Source organism: Trichechus manatus, unplaced genomic scaffold (assembly GCF_000243295.1).
Source record: "Trichechus manatus latirostris isolate Lorelei unplaced genomic scaffold, TriManLat1.0 scaffold00002, whole genome shotgun sequence".
Taxonomy (NCBI): Eukaryota; Metazoa; Chordata; class Mammalia; order Sirenia; family Trichechidae; genus Trichechus; species Trichechus manatus.
The window spans coordinates 28292144-28311120 of record NW_004443938.1 but is presented as its reverse complement, the minus strand read 5'-3'; the positions used below and the strand labels follow the sequence as shown (position 1 = coordinate 28311120).

The following is an 18977-nucleotide window of genomic DNA, read 5'->3' as shown; positions in this document are numbered from 1 at the left end:
CTTGGTTAGCAGACATAGCACTTAACCACTACACCCACCAGGTTTTCCTCACTAGGAGAAGGGATATAAATCCTTCATGTGACAAATTCATTGATTCAAAGACGCTGCAGTAAGGCTAGGAACTTGTGGCCCAAATGAAATGTCTACAGGAGTTCAGATTTTGAGGTCAGTCATGTCCTTAATGGAAACTCCACTTCCATCCTGTGGCTGAACACGCGAGACCTTCAGAAGGTCTAAAGGTGCTTAAAAACAAAAAACAAAAGAAAACTGGAGAGAAGTCTAGACAAGCCAAGATATGTCAGCCATTACACAAAGATTAGAACTTTTTGCACAGAGAGCTCTGGTCAGAAGAACTTCAGATTTGAAAGAATCAGCAGCCAGGGGACCCCATTTTCCTGCCAAACAGGCATAGCCTTAAGTCTGATGGGCATGTAAAGCATGAGGCACATCCAGAGGAAGTTGACCTGGGAGACAAGAAGCTGCCTAGGGAGCAAGTGCCCTGTCTCAGAGGCAGAATTTGGCCAAGCTGATCCCCTAGATTCTGAAACATAAATCCCCCTTTCTCCTCTACTTAGATTATAAAAAAGGTGGGAATTTCATCTTAAATCATACCCAAGAAGAGAACTCACAGACAGGAAACGTGGAAGTTAGCATGTGCTGGGCAAGCAGCAGGCATAGTTTGGAAATCCAGAGCAACCAGAGTGGGGCCACTGTAGTCTCACAAGGGTTTAACCTCCTCCATTGGCACTTGCTTTCCTTCTCATACCAGACAGGTGACACCTCAAAGGGCAGTTAATGGACACCAATATGTCCATCCCCAACTCCCATCACCTAAAGTGGGCACCCATGTAGAGGAGACTACCTTCCAATCTGTGGTGCCCAAAAACTTTGGAGGGGGCAGGAGTATGCTAGTGAGTGGAAGAGCAGCCTACTTGACCAAACGATCTTCATGTGGCTTCCTTTAAACTCACTCAGCCGGTGAGTTTAAAGGGCTTGCAGGCACAGTGAAGTTCATGTGAAGGGACATTTCTACACAAGAGTGTGTGGACTGAGATTCATACTGACTCCTCCAGTCTCTCTGTTTTGTGTTGGCTCCCCTTCATTCTAGTCACAATGCTGCTGTCTGAGTGATCCTTCCAACATGCAAATGTGCTCCGGTCAGTCACCTGTTTAGAATTCTTCTATGGTTCCATCAGGTTCTGTCAATTATAACCAAGAGTCCTGACTAAGCAGAGCCATTGGGAGTTTTTAATCAGGAAAGCAGTGTCTCTCCCAGCTTCTGTTACAGAACAGGAGCCCTGGTGGCACAGTGGTTATGGACTCGGCTGCTAACTGAAAGGTTGGTGGTCCGAACCCACCAGCTGCTCCTCAGGAGAAAGATGTAGCAGCCTGCTTCCATAAAGATTTACAGCCTTGGAAACCCCATGGGGCAGTTCTACTCTATCCTATAGGGTTGCTATGAGTCGGAATTAACTCAACGGCAACGGGTGTTACAGAAAGAGACCTCAGACAACAGACCGACAGATTATGCTGCTGCATTTATCCCTTACATACAATAAAATGGGCAAGTGGTAACTCCCATAGCAAAATACCCGTGCACAAAAAGAACACGTGCTATAACTAAACACTGAAGTTTCTCTGTAAAAACAATTTTTCATAGAGAGTTCCAAATTTTCCCGAATCAGAGCTAACAAACAACACTCTTGTGTACTTGAGATGAATATGGGGCAAATGAGAACCATTTTAGGGAAACGACATGAAGTAACTATGATCTTAATGTGTTTCCAATTTACATGGTGATTGTGTGTGTGTGTGATGAATCACTTTTAATTCCTGTTGCTCAAAAAGAAAAAAAAAAAAGGGAAAAATTACCTTGGTAAATGCCACATAATGAATCAATTAAGTTATTCCTCAAATAAGGTATATTTTGTTACAGTATAATATAAACACGCCTAACTTCTAGTGTTATTTTAAATACACTGGTGGAGAAACGTGCTTTATTTACTAATTTTAACAATACTACCAACACAGTTCTATATTATGTCCCTCAACTCCTTTCATCCCTCAATTATCTGTTTTAACTTTTTTTGGTTTGTTTTATTTGTTTAGGGAGAGGGTATGTAAAGTAAGGAAATTTTAATGATTTTTCTTACCTAAAAGTGGTACAAGTAATGCATTTTACATGACCTTATTCCACTATATGGGAAGCGTACTCTTACTATTAGGTTGTATTCCTACAGGTAGCTGAAAAAGCTAACCAAATGATAATATTGTCCTATATACAACCTAAGAAAGGCAATGTGGTATAAAAAGAAAGAGCACTGGCTTCGAGTCAGATGGTTCTAGGTTTGAATACTAGATTTGCTGCTTGCTGGGTATATACACCCTTAGGCACAAACCCTTAACCTCTCTAAGCCTCAGTCTCCTCAGCCATAAAATAGGGATAGATCTATCTCCAAAAAATCAGTCAGTGAATACCCTATGGATCACAATGGTCCAATCCACAACCAATCATGGGATGGCACAGAACCAGGCAGCATTTCTTTCTATTGTGCATGGGGCTGCCATGAGTCAGGGGCCAGCTTGATGGCAGCCAACACCACCTCTCTTTCAGAGCTGTTTTAAGATTACACATTATATATGTACATATAGAGGCACAATGACTGGTAGAGAGCACAAAGTAGGTATACAAAGTAGACGTGCCATGTTAATCATAAGTATCAAGAATGATTTTACGCACTGGGTAAACTCACAATTAGGAAACATTACTAACTGGTTTCAGAATACAATACATATAACATAAAGAGTATAAATGATTGATTCACTTCGGTAAACTTTCTTTAATTTGGATCATCATGACACAATTCCATTTCCTAACATGTGCCTATAAAAGAATCTATTATTACCTGCATGCTTCAAAGTTTCGTGTATCATGTATTTGAAAGATTCCTAATTCTTTAGTGTAATATTATTTGCTATGCTTTTAATGACAATATCACGTTTAACTACAGAAAACAATTACAAATGGGCTTGGCATGAATTTTGGTCAAACTGGTGTTCATAAAGTTACCCAAATGAAATACAGAAGTGATTCTGGCATTTTTGGATCTTGCTAAATTTTTCCTTCTGAATGTGTTGGTGGGGAAGCAGACTAGTTGCAATCAGAATCATGTGGAGAAGAGGAATTTAAACACACACATCTAATATTCTCCTCACTTTAACTATCTACCTGAGGCAGCTGTGGACAGCCTTTCCAGAAGTCAGCCTCAATAGCATTAAATAAATTGGGAAGCGGTTTACCTAGTTTAGGGAAAGTTTTTAAGATAAAACTATTTAAACCAGTAGATAAACTATAGTTTATCTAGAGGTTTAGAGAAAATAACTCAAGTGTAAGATAAGAAACTTACAAAGGAGACTGGAATAAAAATTACCACATATTACATTCAAGGACATTCTACAAAAAATGTGTGGCGAGGAGCCAAGAGTCATGGTTAAGCAAATCTGTTAGCACTGAAGTTGCAACACAAGTAGAGGGCTGCTCTTGGGTGAAGGCAGCAAATGGGCTTAAGAGAACCAATACATGTGATGGGGAAAAACACCAAAAATATAGGATATGAAATTTAAGGCTGGAATTAGGGATCATTACCTTGAAATAGGTAGTTAAAACAAATCATAATCTCCATATGTATAGTAGAGAATAAGAAGAAATAAAACTTCTGATATACATGGTGACCCCTGCCAACCATGAATTCCCTCAAATAAACACTGGATTTAGTGACATCCTTATTTCACAACTTCAGGAAATTCTGAAAGAACATATTCAAATTAAGAATCACCTCATGTTATGATTTTAAGAGCATGTCTTGGAGACTCTGAACTATATGTAATATACTAAATATGTGATTCAAAATGGAGATAATACCCCCGATTTTTTTCCTCATGCTTACGTGCTTTTATTTTATATAAAATAATTTAAAAGCATCTTTTTAAAATACAAGGAGGGAAATCACAAAGTTTCTAGTAGGCAAGTCTTGATAAATGGCAATCAATTGTACAATATCCATTACTCCTAATTTAATATGAATAAATATCAATGATAATCCTTAGCATGTTCTCTTGATTTTTCTAAAGACTAAAAAACAGGCTTTCATAAATTTATTCTCAACCTGTATCTCTCAATGCTATTTTTCCCTCAAGGCTTAAAATTCCTCAAACATGAATTCTCTGACAGCGAGTCTTTTCTGTATGGTGGGAGAGGTTTCCACTTTGGTGCGTGTTCTAACGTAGGGAGAGCATGAGAACGCAGAGTCATGACTGACCATGGGGCACAGGCTGGGCCAGCATCAGAGGGTTTAGCAGGAGACATTACTTACCCTTCTAAGTTTGAAGCACAGGTGAGTTTAAGGTGTCACACAAAACAGAGCCCACAGCAGACGTGAGAGCAATCCTAGAGGAGGAAAAAAAGCACTGAGAAAAGACCACGCTGACAGTGTGTTAAGCAGACACTTATCTATACAGAATATGAGCTCAGAGACGCCAGGATGAGAAACTCTCTCTCCATCAACATGCCACAGAGCCCAATCCCCACATTCTAAAGGCATGCCTTTAAGTCTTTCAAGGATGTTTAGTTTTAGAGACAATAATAGTGACATGGTGAAGAGCATATGCTTTGGGGTCAGAATGCTTTCATTCAAATCCTGGCACCACTTAGTGCCACCTCATGCAAACCATTTACTCTCTACCTCCACTTCCATACCTGTGAGATGGAAATAATGGTACCTACCTCATAAGACCCTTTTGAGGATTAAATGAGTTAATTCAAGTAAAGTGCTAAATACTGTGCCTCATGAGCAGTGAGCACTTGGAATTATTTCTCAGAAACCTCAGCTCAAGTGAAAATACCTCACAGCCTCAAAGCCCTCAGCAGAGATTAAATGATAATCAGAACCTGTCAACTAAGTAGCTAAGACCACTATCCTTTGGGAGAAGGAAGTTAAGTACCTGAGCAGGACTGGGGGGGAGATGAGATAAGGTAAAAGAACAGAGACTGGACAGCAATTGAAGGGAAGGCAGTAGTGGAATTTATAAAGACTGAAAACAACTTAAATATACTTTTCCATGAAAAGAATGAAGACAAAATAGATTAATAACAACTCAATCTTATCAACCCTCACCGTTATAGATATAAATTCATCAAGGACTAGCAATCCAATTCAACTGGATGAATATTTGAGCACCATCCATAAGCAAACCCCTTCTTTGGGCAGTCTATCCTCACGGGGAGTCCATATTTATGTACTGACCGTGGAGGCTTGTTTTTTAAATAGCAGAACCTTATTAATTTGAAAACTAATGGTCGAGGTATAATAATTTAGGTATGAGCTGAACTGAGATCTTGGCTCCTGAGTTGAGGTCTTGCCTTGCTGAAAAATATCTCACAAAAGGGGACAATAAGTAATGTTGCAACTACTAAACATGTATTAAGTATTTTAACACCTTCGTTAAGATACTAATGATTAATTACAAATGATTAGCTATCTAGAAGATCTCTACAATAGTTAACATCTGATCTTACATGTACTTGAAGGTAACTTAATTCTAAATAACTCCGTATTTCAGAATACAGTCTTTCTTGCAATTCAGTCCACTGGGTAAGGAGGATGTCTCCATTTATTGTTGTTGTTGTTGGGTGGGCTGCTTTATTTAGTCAGTCTGGATGGGCAGCAAGCTGTCTCAGAGGGAAGTATCTGGTATCCTTCCACTAGGAAGTTTGCTTACAGAGATAAGCACACGCATACACACACATACAGATATCTTCTATACGTGGATCCCCAAACTTATTTTGAGGGTTTGAGTCTTAAATTACTTGAAATCATTCTTTTTGGATATTACAGCAGTCTTCAGTTCTGAGAAAAAGGCTCTTTCAATGGACAACTACATATCTGAAGTTATCTGATATCTATAAGCATAGCAAGGACACAATTTTTAACTGCAGTCAGATCCTTGGCCTATATGTAGCTCTTTTTATCAGTGAAGATGAAGACATGTCTCAGCCCTGAAAGCTAAAACATCAAATGGAAAAGTGCAGTTTGATTTTCTCTTTTTTCCCATCTATCCCTCTGCCCTTCCCTACTTTGGTGATGTCACACAAAATGAAGTCCAGAAACTGGGAGGATAGAGCAGCCAAGTTATAAAACTTAAGTGCTACGCTTAATGCTTTCTTATCTACAAGTTAATACTTATGGGGGTAGGAGGATAGTCGGCCAATGATGAAACCTTGGTAATTTTCCTGTTTCACAACAAATCTGAAATCCCAGCAGAATCACAACCTGCTGAATCGTCTACATTTTTACAACCTATACAACAGCCCATTCCTCCACATGATCCTTACCACAATTCACAAATTTGTAAACTTGCATTTTAAACTTCATCCCTACCCTTAATCAAAAACAGAAATCCAAATAAATTTCTTTAAAAAATAATTTCGGTGGTAAAAAATGAAAGATAACAGAGTAGAATATTAGCTAGTTTCTGTACTTGTGTGTTAACCTTTTTTTTCTCCACACCTTCTAAAATTTTCCATTATGATTTTATGATGCTATTTTCCCAAAGAATGTTGACAACCATTCCCCCATTTAAGGCTCTAGTTTAAAAAAGACATAGATTGTAACTTGAGAATAGCTCAGAAATTGGGTTTGTCTTAAGATTCTGTAAAATCGGAGTTGAGCAGTTAGTCTTTTAGAACTGAAGTTTCCTTTATGCTTTTCACTGACAAGTGAAGGTGTTTGTTTGCTTCCTTTGATAAGGAATTCCTAACATCCAGTGGTAGTAAATCTGCTTAAAGACAAACTGTCAAAGGTTGTTTTGTTTTGCATTATTTAACATTACATATCACAGCATTAAATCATGTAGAACGGAAGCTTTATCCATCTCAATCACCAAACCTGGTCAAGTGAAAGTCTATGAAACTCTAAAAGCTGTTCCATCTTCTTATTGAAAAAATCTAATTATTATCTTAAGATTTATTTATAGTAAGGAATATCACAGAGCTTAGGTCTGAAAAGGACAATGACATACGCTTTTTATGCCTTCTCCTCAGGGGCTAAGCAAATTCTCCACAAACTTGCCAAATCAAAAAGTGTCTAACAACTCTCTATAAAGGAAAGATTTTAAAAAGCAACAGCACCGATCAAGGTTTTCTCTGATTAGTATTTGCAGTTGAAGCCTAGATAAGTAATTACACTCAAAGTAACGTACAGGGAGCTATCATTCCCATTCATTCAGCACACGTTTACTGAGCCAAGAGATTTGCTGGACTTGAAGATAAAAAAAAAAAAAAATGAATACAACACAGCTGCTTCACTTCCAGCTAAAAGAATACACCTAACAAAGAGCTACGGGGCAATGTGTTAAGTGCTATAATAGAGGTGTGTACAAAGGGCTGAGGGGCCAAAGGAAGAAGCCATAAATTCTTCCTGGGAAACCAAGCAAGTGGGGGGAGACGTAAAAGAAGGTATGGTCATGTTTCCTTGTGATAAATTTAAGCCTTTTACCTTAATGTGTTCTAAAAATTGAGGTGCTAATTTTAAGACTCGTGAGCTATTCTAACTTCGGGTGCTGTTTTGGCCTATTAGCCAGCTTCATTTATGTTTGACAGAGACTTCCAGTTACAATATCCCAAGAATATTAGTTTTTTAAAAAAAAAAAATAAACACAGTATTATAACGTTCTCATGCAACACACAGAATTAAGAAAGGCATGAATAGCTATCGCATGAACTTAGATCTAAAGCTCAAAGACAGTTTGAAACACAGATGAATGAAAGACACATTTTCTAGAACTGGTATATTCATAATGTTTATTTGATGCATCACCTAACTTTTTAGCCTTTTTTTCCTTCTTAAAGATAAAAGAATCACCTGATTATATCATGGTTGATATTTGTCTTTCTCAACTTCTGTGTTTAAAAAAAGAAGGGGGTGTTGAATCAACCTGTACTTAGCATCATTTATTATGCATACCTTATTCCTACTTACAACACAGTTGTGACAAAACCGCCATTGTTTGTCACACACCAGCCCCAAACCTGAGTAATTCTAATGTAAGCCTGAGAAACCACCGTCTCCTTTGGGGTGAATTTCCAAATTCCTCTGTGTTAAATTGAGGTCTAATTTTCCCTGTGCCTGGTTTTCACAAGAAGGTCCATTCCGCCCCATGTGCTCCTTTTCAGCTGTCAATAAACAGAGGCAGTGAATTCCCCCACGGCTTCACAAAGCTAGTTAGGCAGAGCCATTCATTCCTTCAGGAAAACAGGGCATTGATTTCAGCGAGTTCCCAGGGAGCAGCTGCAACAAAGAGATCAAAGGCCCACCTCTCTTTCCCTCCATTGCTTTCATTAGGCCCGGCCCAGACAAACAGCGACAGGTTTCCTTGAGACAAGGAGAGGGCCCGGCAGACCACCTCATGGTTCAATTCAAATTCATCCGTTTCCTACATTCCAGTGACAGTCCAGAATGCTAACCATGACAAACCAGCACAATCACCCGGCATAATATACTGCAAGCTAGTTCATCCAAGGTCAGAGGGAGAAAACAAGCACGGAGGGAAGTCCTCCGCTTCGAGGGCCTGCTGAGCCTCAATGGCTCCCTGACATTCCATAAATAAACTTCTCCCGCTCACTCTCCCTTTCTTTCTCTGTCCTGCGGCCCCACCAGTGATGGTCTCACGTCACAATTTGCAATTTCTTTCATGTCACAGTACTCAAACTATTTGGAAACTTTACTCTCCACCAAATAGTTCTAATGATCATAGGAGTATTGCTATATGTGCAGCGCTCATTAGTTCACTACTGAGCTAAAGCTAATTGGTTATACCCAGTGGGCTACTCGTATACGATGAACTAAGAGCTGGAATTTCTAGGGTTTCCCTAAGAGCTGAGCTATAGTGAAGGCCACACAGCCTAAAGAGAGAGTCAGTTTGCATAAATTGTTTGCAAAACAAAAGTGTGAACAAGAGATAGGACAATTAGCTTTTTGGTGTGACCTAGGTAATCACCAAACTGGGTAATCCAAGCTCCTAAGTGACAGTCTGTGTGTGAATGAGTCATATGTATTTCTGTGGGGGGAAGAGGGAGGGGGATGGCAAGACGGGATACGAAAGAAAATGAACTATCCTATTTGTTACCTACACTGCTAAATATAATTAGAAGGTTTTCAAAATTTCCATTGAATTCTGAACCGCTTCTTTGACACAATCTTTGTTGAACACCTCTAACAAAATACACTAATTTTACTGTGTCCAATCCATTCCTGTCACTAATCCTGAGCAAACATGGGAATAGGTGGGTTAAGTTTCAAAATTCCTAAACCCAAAAGAAAATAAACAATACTGGAATGAAAGGTATGGAGCACTCATTCTTTGACAGAGAGGAGCACAGCTAAGTGGCAGGAATATAACCTTCCCACACCACCCACTTCTGGAGCTTCAGTACTGACCTGGGGGATCACCAAAGGCCTCAGAGTCATCCATCCGGGCTTCCCAGCCCTCAAGGAGGAAAGACCTCTACTTATTTTCAGGTTGGACTAGAAATGAACTTAGAAAATACAGAACCCTAAACTGCATAGGTAGCTAGTTAGTAGACATGCTTCCCGTTGTTGCCACCGTTGAGTCAATTCCAACTCATAGCGACCCTATAGGACAGAGCAGAACTGCCCCATAGAGTTTCCAAGGAGCGATGAATTTGAAAGGCCAACCTTTTTGGTTAGAAGCCGTAGCTCTTAACCATTATGCCACCAGGGTTTCCACAGTGGACACGAACGGGCGTTAAATTAAGAATTCTGTATCTGACTCTGGCACTGACTCACTTTGGGTCTAGGTGACACATTTCAACCTGTCTTCCAACTCTTCCAAAACAGAGATAGAAATGTCTGTCAAGAATTGTATTGCAAGGTATTGTGAAGTAATCATCCTTCAAAAACCATGTATCTCATTGAAAAAACCTAGTCTTATAAACAGAGCCCCTTTCTAGAAGAGATCACTCTCCAAGTCAATAGTGGTTCTCTGGAAACTAAAGTTTGTATAAATCGAATAATTTTTAAAGAGCACTCAGAAAATTTACTACTTAAGAAAGTGTATGTCAAATGGTCAAATACGCTCATTAATTCACTTATAAATCTTTCAAAAGCATTTACAAAGTACTTAATAAACACATCAATTTGATCTTCACCACAACCGAGATAGTTTTATTAATTTCTATTTTTTAATGACCAAAATAGGCACAAGAGAGGTAACTGGCTTGCCAAAGTCAAAGAAGTAATAAAAATAGCAGAGTCAAAACTTTAAATTCAAATATTCTGTCTCCAAGTGCCATGCTGTTTCCATTATACCTAGCTACTATGTACTATGGCTATAATTATTCACTGAAGTTCTCACACTATTAAGTAGATGCACAAATAATTGATGCTGATTAAACAAGTAATCAACATCAATGTCTAAGCCCAATGTACTGTATTACTTTCATTCAGTGAGAGGCAGTGCTTGAGAGCATTAACACAGGAGTCAGATCCATGTTCAGATTTTGGTGCCATCTTTTAGTAATTAGTAACATTAAGCAATTAACAATGTTTTCAGAACCTCAGTTTCCTCATACATAAAACAGGAATAATAATACTACCTTCTCTCATAGAGTTTGTGGAGGATCATATTAGATAACATATCGAGTACGCAGACCAGTGTTGGCATATAATAAATGTTCAATAAACAGGAGCTATTATCATTGATGATGAAAATCAAACCAATGTAAAATTTGTTAGCAGGAGAAATAAATACTTCCTTTCCAATAAAAAGTCATGAAATTTAACTTTCAGACTCTGGATTACTTAATCCCACTCTAGTGCTAACATTTTCAGCACTCAAGTCAACAATTTTATGGGGGCCAACTAATGAACCAAGATCCAACTGTCATAAAAGATAAAGAATCCACTATACAAAATAGAAACACGAATTGTCTTTTAAAAAGCTAACTGCGGCAAATCCTTGTTTGCTATAAAGCAGCAATGTGGTTTTTCTGTGCAATTCTGCTTTACTTCTTGCCATTTAGCCATTTAAGTAGAAATGTGTTGGTATGCTAGGAAAAACGTCACAGACTGTTGCCACATAAAGAGAAAAATACATATATGGATATTATTTGTTGCACGCAGACAGTGCTTTACTTATCTTACTTCATTTGACCCTCACACTAAGAAAAACAGATAAATTTCTAGCACAAGATAAGACTGCCAGTGGTAAACAGCAAACCTAATTTTTTACTCCTTGTCTCATTTTTCATAAATATCTTATCCGTGGGTGGTAATGCTGTAGATACCAAAAAAAAAACAACAACAAAAAACAAAACCCAAACCTGTTGCCATTGAGTCGATTCACAGCGACCCTACAGGACAGAGTAAAACTGCCCCACAGAGTTTCCAAGGAGCAGCTGGGGTGAATTTGAACTGCCAACCTTTTGGTTAGCAGCTATAGCTCTTAACCACTACACTACTAGGGTTTCCCATGTTGTAGATACTAAGTGCAGAGAGCTGTGAAAAGACAGACACAGAGGCCACTAACACTGGGACAGCCAGAAGAAGATTTAGAGAGGAAGTGACATTTAATCTAACTTTTTATCTAGTACAGAAGAACTTCCATAGTATTTCTGACTGGCCTTGAGCTTGATGAGATTGTCTCTGAATCCTGAGCATGTCATTTAATGATCTAGTTATCCTTCACTGGGCTTGTTCATTTGCAAACGTAAATGGATCCTTTTTTTTTTTAAATTTCATCCAAGACCTTGATGACTACTGACGAGGCAGAGACTTGAGGCCACTGTTGGACTAAATAGCACTTAAGAGACCTTCTCATTCTACCATTTTGTGATTTAAAAAATAACTTCTTTCTTATGGTGTGTTATCTATTATATAACATACCATTTTAAATATGTTTTCATCTGTTAATATTGAGAATTATTTTTTTCTTGCCTACCATTTATCCGAGAAACTAAGAGTTGGAAAGAACCCTTAAGAATATATAAGGCTACATGTCTTGCTAAAGAAACTCAGCCCAAAGCTGGGGAATTCTGATGATTGTATTCTTCCGACGAAGAGCTGAGGTGCGTTTTTGTAACCATGCCTAATTCTGTCTTCTCCAATGGTGTAAAACAAATTTTTTTTAATGAAAGACATTCAAATATATGAAGACAAGTATGACGATCCCTTACACCAAGTCATTAATTTGAGACTATACTTTTCTAATACAGGCATGTAGTGCTATAAACTTCCCTCTAAGCACTGTTGTAGCTGTGTCCTAGTCATTTGGAAATATTTTCATTTTCATTCAGTTCAAAATACTTCCTAATTTCCCTTCTGATTTCTTTTTTGACCCATGGGTTATCTGGTAGAATTCACCAGTGAAACCTTTTGGTCCTGGTGTTTTCTTTTCTGGACAGTTTTAAACTACAAATTCAATTTCTTTGACATAGGTCTATTCAGGCTAGCTATCTCTCAAGTGAGTTTTGATAGTTTTTACGTATCTTTCAAGGAGTTGGTCTATTTCATCTAGGATATCAAATTTGTGGGCACAGAGTTGTTTGTAGCATTCCCTTAATAGTCCTCTAAGGTCCATAGGATAAGTAATAATGGTCCTTTTTTCATTCCTGATATTGGTAAACTATGTCTTGGTGTTCTTTTATTCTTGGTGAGCATGTCTAGAGGCTTATCATTTTATTGATCTTTTCAAAAAACGAGCTTTTGGTTTCACTGATTTTTTTTCTCCCTATTTTGTTGATAGTTTTTAATTTTGTTGACTTCTGCTCTTTATTACTTTCTTCTGTTTGCTTTAGATTTGCTCTTCTTTCTCTAGTTTCCTTAAATAGAAACTTAAAATACTGACTTTAGATCTTTCTTCTTTTAATATCGGCACTTAATGCTGTAACTTTCCATCTAAGCAGTGTTTTAGCTGCAATCCACATTCTGCTAAACGGCACTTCTATTTTCATTTAGTTCAAAATTTTTTTTTAGCCTTTCTTGAGACTTCTTCTTTGACTCATAAATTACTCAGAAGTATGCTGCTTAATTTCAGAACATTTGGGAATTTTCCAGCTGTCTTTCTGTCACTAATTTCAAGTTTAATTCTATTGTGGTTTGAGAGTGTACTCTGTATGAGTTGTATTCTTTTAAATTTGTTAAAGTGTGTTTTTTGATCCAAAATGTGTCCCTGGGTTATTTGGAACAGTTACAAAATATTTTCCAAGATACTTTTTTGTTACTGATATCTAATTTAATTCCATTGTGGTCAGTGAACATTCTTTATATAATTTGAATCCCTTTAAACTGCAACTTGTTTTATAGCCCAGAATACGGTTTATCTTGATAAATGTTTTGGGTATACTTAAGAAGAATGTGTATCCTTCTGTTGTTGGGTAGAGTGTTCTATAAGTATCAATTTGTTGAGCTTCTGATATTTGTGGGATTACTGTTCTCACCCAATGTGGAAAATTTTCAGCTATTAGTTCTTCAAATATTATTTCTATTTCCTCCCCTGAATACTCCAATTACACATATATTTGGCCACTTGAAGTTGTCCCACAGCACACTAATGCTCTGTTTTTTTCTTTTCTGTATTTCCTTTCATATAATTGCTATTGCTATGTCTTCAAGTTCACTGAATCTTTTCTTCTGTGGTGTCCAGTCTGCCATTAATCCCACCCAGTGAGCTTTCATCTTAGATGTTTATGTCTTCTTCTGAAGTTCAATCTGAGTCTTTTACTAACTCTCATGCCTCTCCTTAACAAGCTTATGCTTTCCTCTATCATCTTGAATATATGGAACATAGTATTTCAGTATCTTTGTTTATAATTCCACCATCTGTGTCATTTCTATGTCTGTACTGATTCTTCTCTTTACTATTTAATTCTCCTGCTACTTTGAAAGCCTGGTAAATTTTAATTAAATGCTAGACATGGTGTACTTTTACCTTGTTGGTTGATGAATATTTTGTATGTCTTTAAATACAAACAGCTTTGCTCTGGAACACAGTTAAGCTTTGTTCTGGGACATCGTTAAGCCACTGAACAATTTGATCCTTTAAAGCAGAAGTCTCCAAACTATGGCCCCACAAGCCAAATCTGGTTTGCTGCCTATTTTTATACTAGTAAATAAAGTTTTATTGCAATACAGCCACTCCCATTCAATTACATATTATCTATGGCTGCTTTCACACTACAACAGCAGAGTTGAGTAGCTGTATCAGAGACCATGTGGCTTGAAAAGCCTAAAATATTTACCATCTAACCCTTTACAGAGGAAGTTTGACGATCCCTTTTTAATGGCCTTCACCATAATTAATCCTCATAAGCCTAATGGGTATTTTTATTTCAGTTTTATCAAAGACAAAACTGTGGCTAAGAAAGGTTCATTAACTTGCTCATGGTCATATACTTACCGGCATTACAGCCAGAATTCTAGCAAGGCTATGCCTGATTCTAAAACCTGCGCTCTCCACCATGTTGTCTGCTGCCTAATTTATTGTTCTTAAATGGGGAGCTCCTGGAACTGAATTCTGATAGAGTCCTCCAGGTCCTCAGTAAAAAATGGCACTAGAAACCATTTACTAAAAATATCAAGATCTATTTTTTACCTAAGAACTTATAACCAAACAAGCACTGAGAAAGAAAATTCAAGTATATTCTAGGAAGAAATTTCAAAGTTTTTCTCCAAGCAATACTTGGTCTAAATCTGTTTAATCGGGACTGTATAAATGATTGAGATTTCAGTTTATTTTTAATTGTCCTTAAACTAATTAAAGTCCTTATTCAAATTTCCTTACTGAGTAATCTTGGAAAGCCTACCATTGACAGAATTCAGCTGAACTTGGGCTCTAGCTCTAGGTTTTTCTTACCTCTAAGTATTGAAATCTTGTATCTTGCTTCCTTAAGATGTTTATTATTTACTTTCTGATAACAAAGCTATATATACTTAATTGTAGAAAATTTAGAAAATACACATTCCTTCTTTGAGTTAATCTTGGCACACTGGCTTCTTTGTATCTACTAGAAATGGAACCAACTGTCTCATTTAAGCTTCCGGTATTGCTACTGATTATATACCATTTATCCAACTACTTCATGGAATTAATTGCCTTAATTCTAAGAGTTTTATAACTGATTTTCAGGATTGTATAGTTCTACCATCATACTGCCTAGGAAAATTTAATGTTATCTTTTCCTCTCCTCTAATAACGATACTTGTTACTTATATTTCCTGTCTTATTGCGTTGGCTAGAACTTATACGACTATATCAGCAGGCATCATACCACTACTCTTGATTTTGGTGGAAATGTTTGTGGGTTTTTGCTGTTAGTAAAAAAACATGTTAGTGGCTGAAAACAAATATTTGATACCATAATAAGGAAGTAATATTCCTGAAAGACTGCCAAAAATGGGTGCTAAACATTATTAAATGTCTCAAGTTTGTTTTTTTAATTACTGATGAGAAATAGTTTATGCAAAAAAATTCCCAAATAGTTAATCATCTTTGCCTTCTTTAGGCCCTATTTGGTAACAGTAGATAATTTTTTTTTAAATCTTATTTGTGGTTTTTTACTGACAAATATTTTAAAAATGTTGTTGGCTGTTAGGTTTTAATGAGGGTTACATAAACCTCTTAAAATAAAGTATATATATATGTGTGTGTGTATGTGTACATATATATTTCTTCTGAGCCTTTGAAGTTATGTAGCATGAAATTAATTGTTCTATGAATGTTACAAAGAATTCCTCAGGAAAACAAATAGGCCCTATAGGTCAGGACAGCCTTCTGTGGTTGTTATGGGTTGAACTGTGTCCCCCAAAAATATATGTTGTAAATCCTAACCTCTATGCCTGTGGTTATAATACCATTTGGGAATGGGTTGTCTTTGTTATGTTAATGAGGCAAGTATAGGATGTATCTTGAGTCAATCTCTTCTGAGATATAAAAGAGATTAAACAAGTGAGCAGAGCAGAGATAGGGGAAGAGAGATGCCAAGCCATATGAAGACTGCCCCGGAGTAGAAGCTCAGAAGACAGAAGGACCTTCCTCCAGAGCTGACAGAGAAAGAAAGCCTTCCCCTGGAGCTGGGCACCCTGAATTCAGACTTCGAGCCTCCTAAACTAGAAGCCTCCCATTTGTTATAGCCACCATTCTGTTATAGCAGCACTAGGTAACTAAGACAGTAGTGTCTTCTACAGTGAAAGTTTTAAAGTTTATTTATGTAGAACTTTATATAGTATCTACTTAGAATTTTCTGAATCTCCCTTGTATCTGCTCAAATATCTCTTTTTGTACTATTAATTTTTTATGAGCTAGTATATGGTCAATTTTTCTAAATGTTTCAAAACATTAATAACTTGGTATATTAGCTGTTTGGAGAATACAGGGTTCTAATAATGATATTTAGTTCTAATAATGACTTAGTCTTATTGCAAGGAACAGTGGTTAAGCACTCAGCTGCTAACTGAAAGGTTGGTAATTTGAACCCACGCAGCCACTCTGAAGAAGAAAGACCTGGCGATCTGCTTTCTAAAGATTACATCCAAGAAAATCCTATGGGGCAGTTCTACTCTGTCGTACAGGGTCACTATGAGTTGGAATCAACTCAATGGCACACAACAACAACAGTCTTATTCCTTATATTATTATAGTACATACCTGTATTATACAGTCTTTACGTTACTATAGTGTATGGCTGTGTTCTTTTGTCTACTGGTCTATTAATCACTAAGAGGATATATGACAAGATTTGAAATATGTCTTTATTGACAGCTCTAGTGAGAAATATCAAATCCCAGGGAAAGCCCTCCAAGTTGGCCTGGCTTGGATCACATGCCCATCCCAGGAGGAGGGTACCATAAGGACAGAATACAAAAATTGCCCCAGCTTGAGTAATCTACCCATCTCTCTGGTTAGGATGGAAAAAGAGAAGGGCATATTAGGCAAAGTCAGTAACTACTACACTCTCTCTTTCCTCCATCCCACTTTCCTGCCTTTTTAAATATATATTGGGGTATGGAACCCAAATTATAATGGAATTTTTTTTTTAAACATTCATTTTTCATTCAACAAGTATTTATTGAGCAGTTGTTTTCCTGGCACTGTTCTAGACGCTGAGGATATACCAGTGTGAACAAAACACACAAACATTCCCTTCCTTGTGCAGCTTTATCTTGGAATGAAGGACAGACAAATAAGTAAAGTATGTTGTCAGATGGTGATCAGAAAAACAAAGGAATGAAGTGACAGGAAGTGCTGGTAGGGTGAGGTAGGGATAACAGTGGCAATTTAAAACAGGTTGGGCAGGGAAGGCCTCGATGAGAAGATGACAACTTAGCAAAGATCTAAAGGAGGTAAGGAAGCAAGTTATGTAGCTATTTGTAGGAACAACAATTGCAAAACTACAATGTAGGAACAAGCAAACTGGAGTGGTTACTACAGTGAGTGAGAGAGCAATAAGAGATAAGTCAGGGGTAACAGGGGGCCTGTATCATGTAAAGGCTGATAAGCTTCTGTAAGTGAGATAGGGAAGCACTGGAGACATTAGAGCAAGAAAGTAACATGATCAGACTTACAGTTTTAAATAATTTATCTGGCTGTTGTTTGGAGAATGGATTATAGGGGAGAAAAGAGAAACACAGGGAGATCAGTTAGAAGACTAGTGCAATATAGAGATGATGAAGGCTTGGGCCAGTGTGGTAGCAGTAGAGGTGGTGAGAAGTGTTCATCTTCTGGGTGCATTTAAGGTAGAGATGACAGCACTTCCTGGCAGCTGGGTGTGTGGAGGGCGAGAGAAAGAAGAAACGAATATGAAGAACAGAGTTGCCACTTACTAAGAAAAGGAAGACTGAGGAAGAAGAAAGTTTGACTGGGAGTAGGGGTGAGCTCGAGAGCTCAGTTTTAGACAGGTTTGGTTTCATATGCCTATCAGACATTTTGTAGCTGGACACTGAGTCTGGAGTTTAGGGGAGAGATTCACATTGGAGATATAAAATTTAGTAGTTGACAGAAAAAACATATAAAGCCATGAAACTGAATGAGATCAGCAAGGGAGAGCATGTAGACAGAGAAAAAGTCTGAGGGCTGTGCCAGTGTTTGGAGGTCAGGGCAATGTGGAGGCATCCACAAGAAAGACTGACAAGGAGTGGTCACTGAAAAAAGGAAGTTCAACTGGGAAAGTATGGCAACTGGGAAGACAAGGGAAAAAAGTGTTTCATGGAGGAGCATGATCAAATGGATCAATGCTGCTGATAGTTCAGTTCTCATCTGACTTGACCAGCTGCTAGATTTGCAACATGGCAGTCACTGATGACATTCAAGACAAATTTGGTGGAATGCTGGAGACCAAAGTCTGACTGAAATGGGATCAAAATGGAATGGAAAGAAAGTAAAGACTGGGAAGTTGTGGAAAGAGCAGCAGGGAACAGAAACAGGTGGAAACTAGAGGGGAATGGGAGTTGTGCGTGTTTTTTTTTTTTGTTTTTTTTTTTCCTTTCAAGTAAAGGTGGGGGGATATATAATGCAGGGCAGAGAGGGGACAACTGATGAGTAGATGAGAGGGGATGGAATCTAAGAACACAAGTATAAGATAAACTTCAGATTGGATTTGGACGGTTAATCCAATAAGGAAGAAGAAAAAGTAGAATGTTATTGGAACAGGTGCAGGTGAATTGGTAGATATGGTGATGTGAGCTTATGGAAGTACTCCTCTGAATGTCTCTATTTTCTCAGTGAAAAATGAAACAAAGTCATTATTTGAGAGGGAGAATAGGTGAAGAGGAACTGGAAGTTTAAGGAAAAAGATGTTTTAAATATCTTCCTGGGGGTTAATTGACCAAATTGCCAGAAAACATTAAGTGCCCATTTGAGGTTAGTAATCTAATAGTTAAATTAAGACCAGTGAGCATGGCTGGGTA

At 37.7% G+C, this 18977-nt stretch overlaps 1 protein-coding gene across 3 annotated transcripts in view; it reads right to left on the bottom strand.

The window, feature by feature from the left end:
- PLAGL1 (PLAG1 like zinc finger 1) overlaps positions 1-18977 on the bottom strand; it is a 140816-nt gene that overhangs the window by 32599 nt on the left and 89240 nt on the right. For 2 of the 3 annotated variants that reach the window (XM_023729442.1, XM_023729445.1), the window contains one exon: positions 4374-4447. The exons of the other annotated variant lie outside the window; for it this stretch is intronic. The gene's annotated coding sequence lies outside the window, so the exon portion shown is untranslated. The remainder of the gene's footprint in view (positions 1-4373; positions 4448-18977) is intronic. 3 annotated transcript variants of the gene reach the window in all.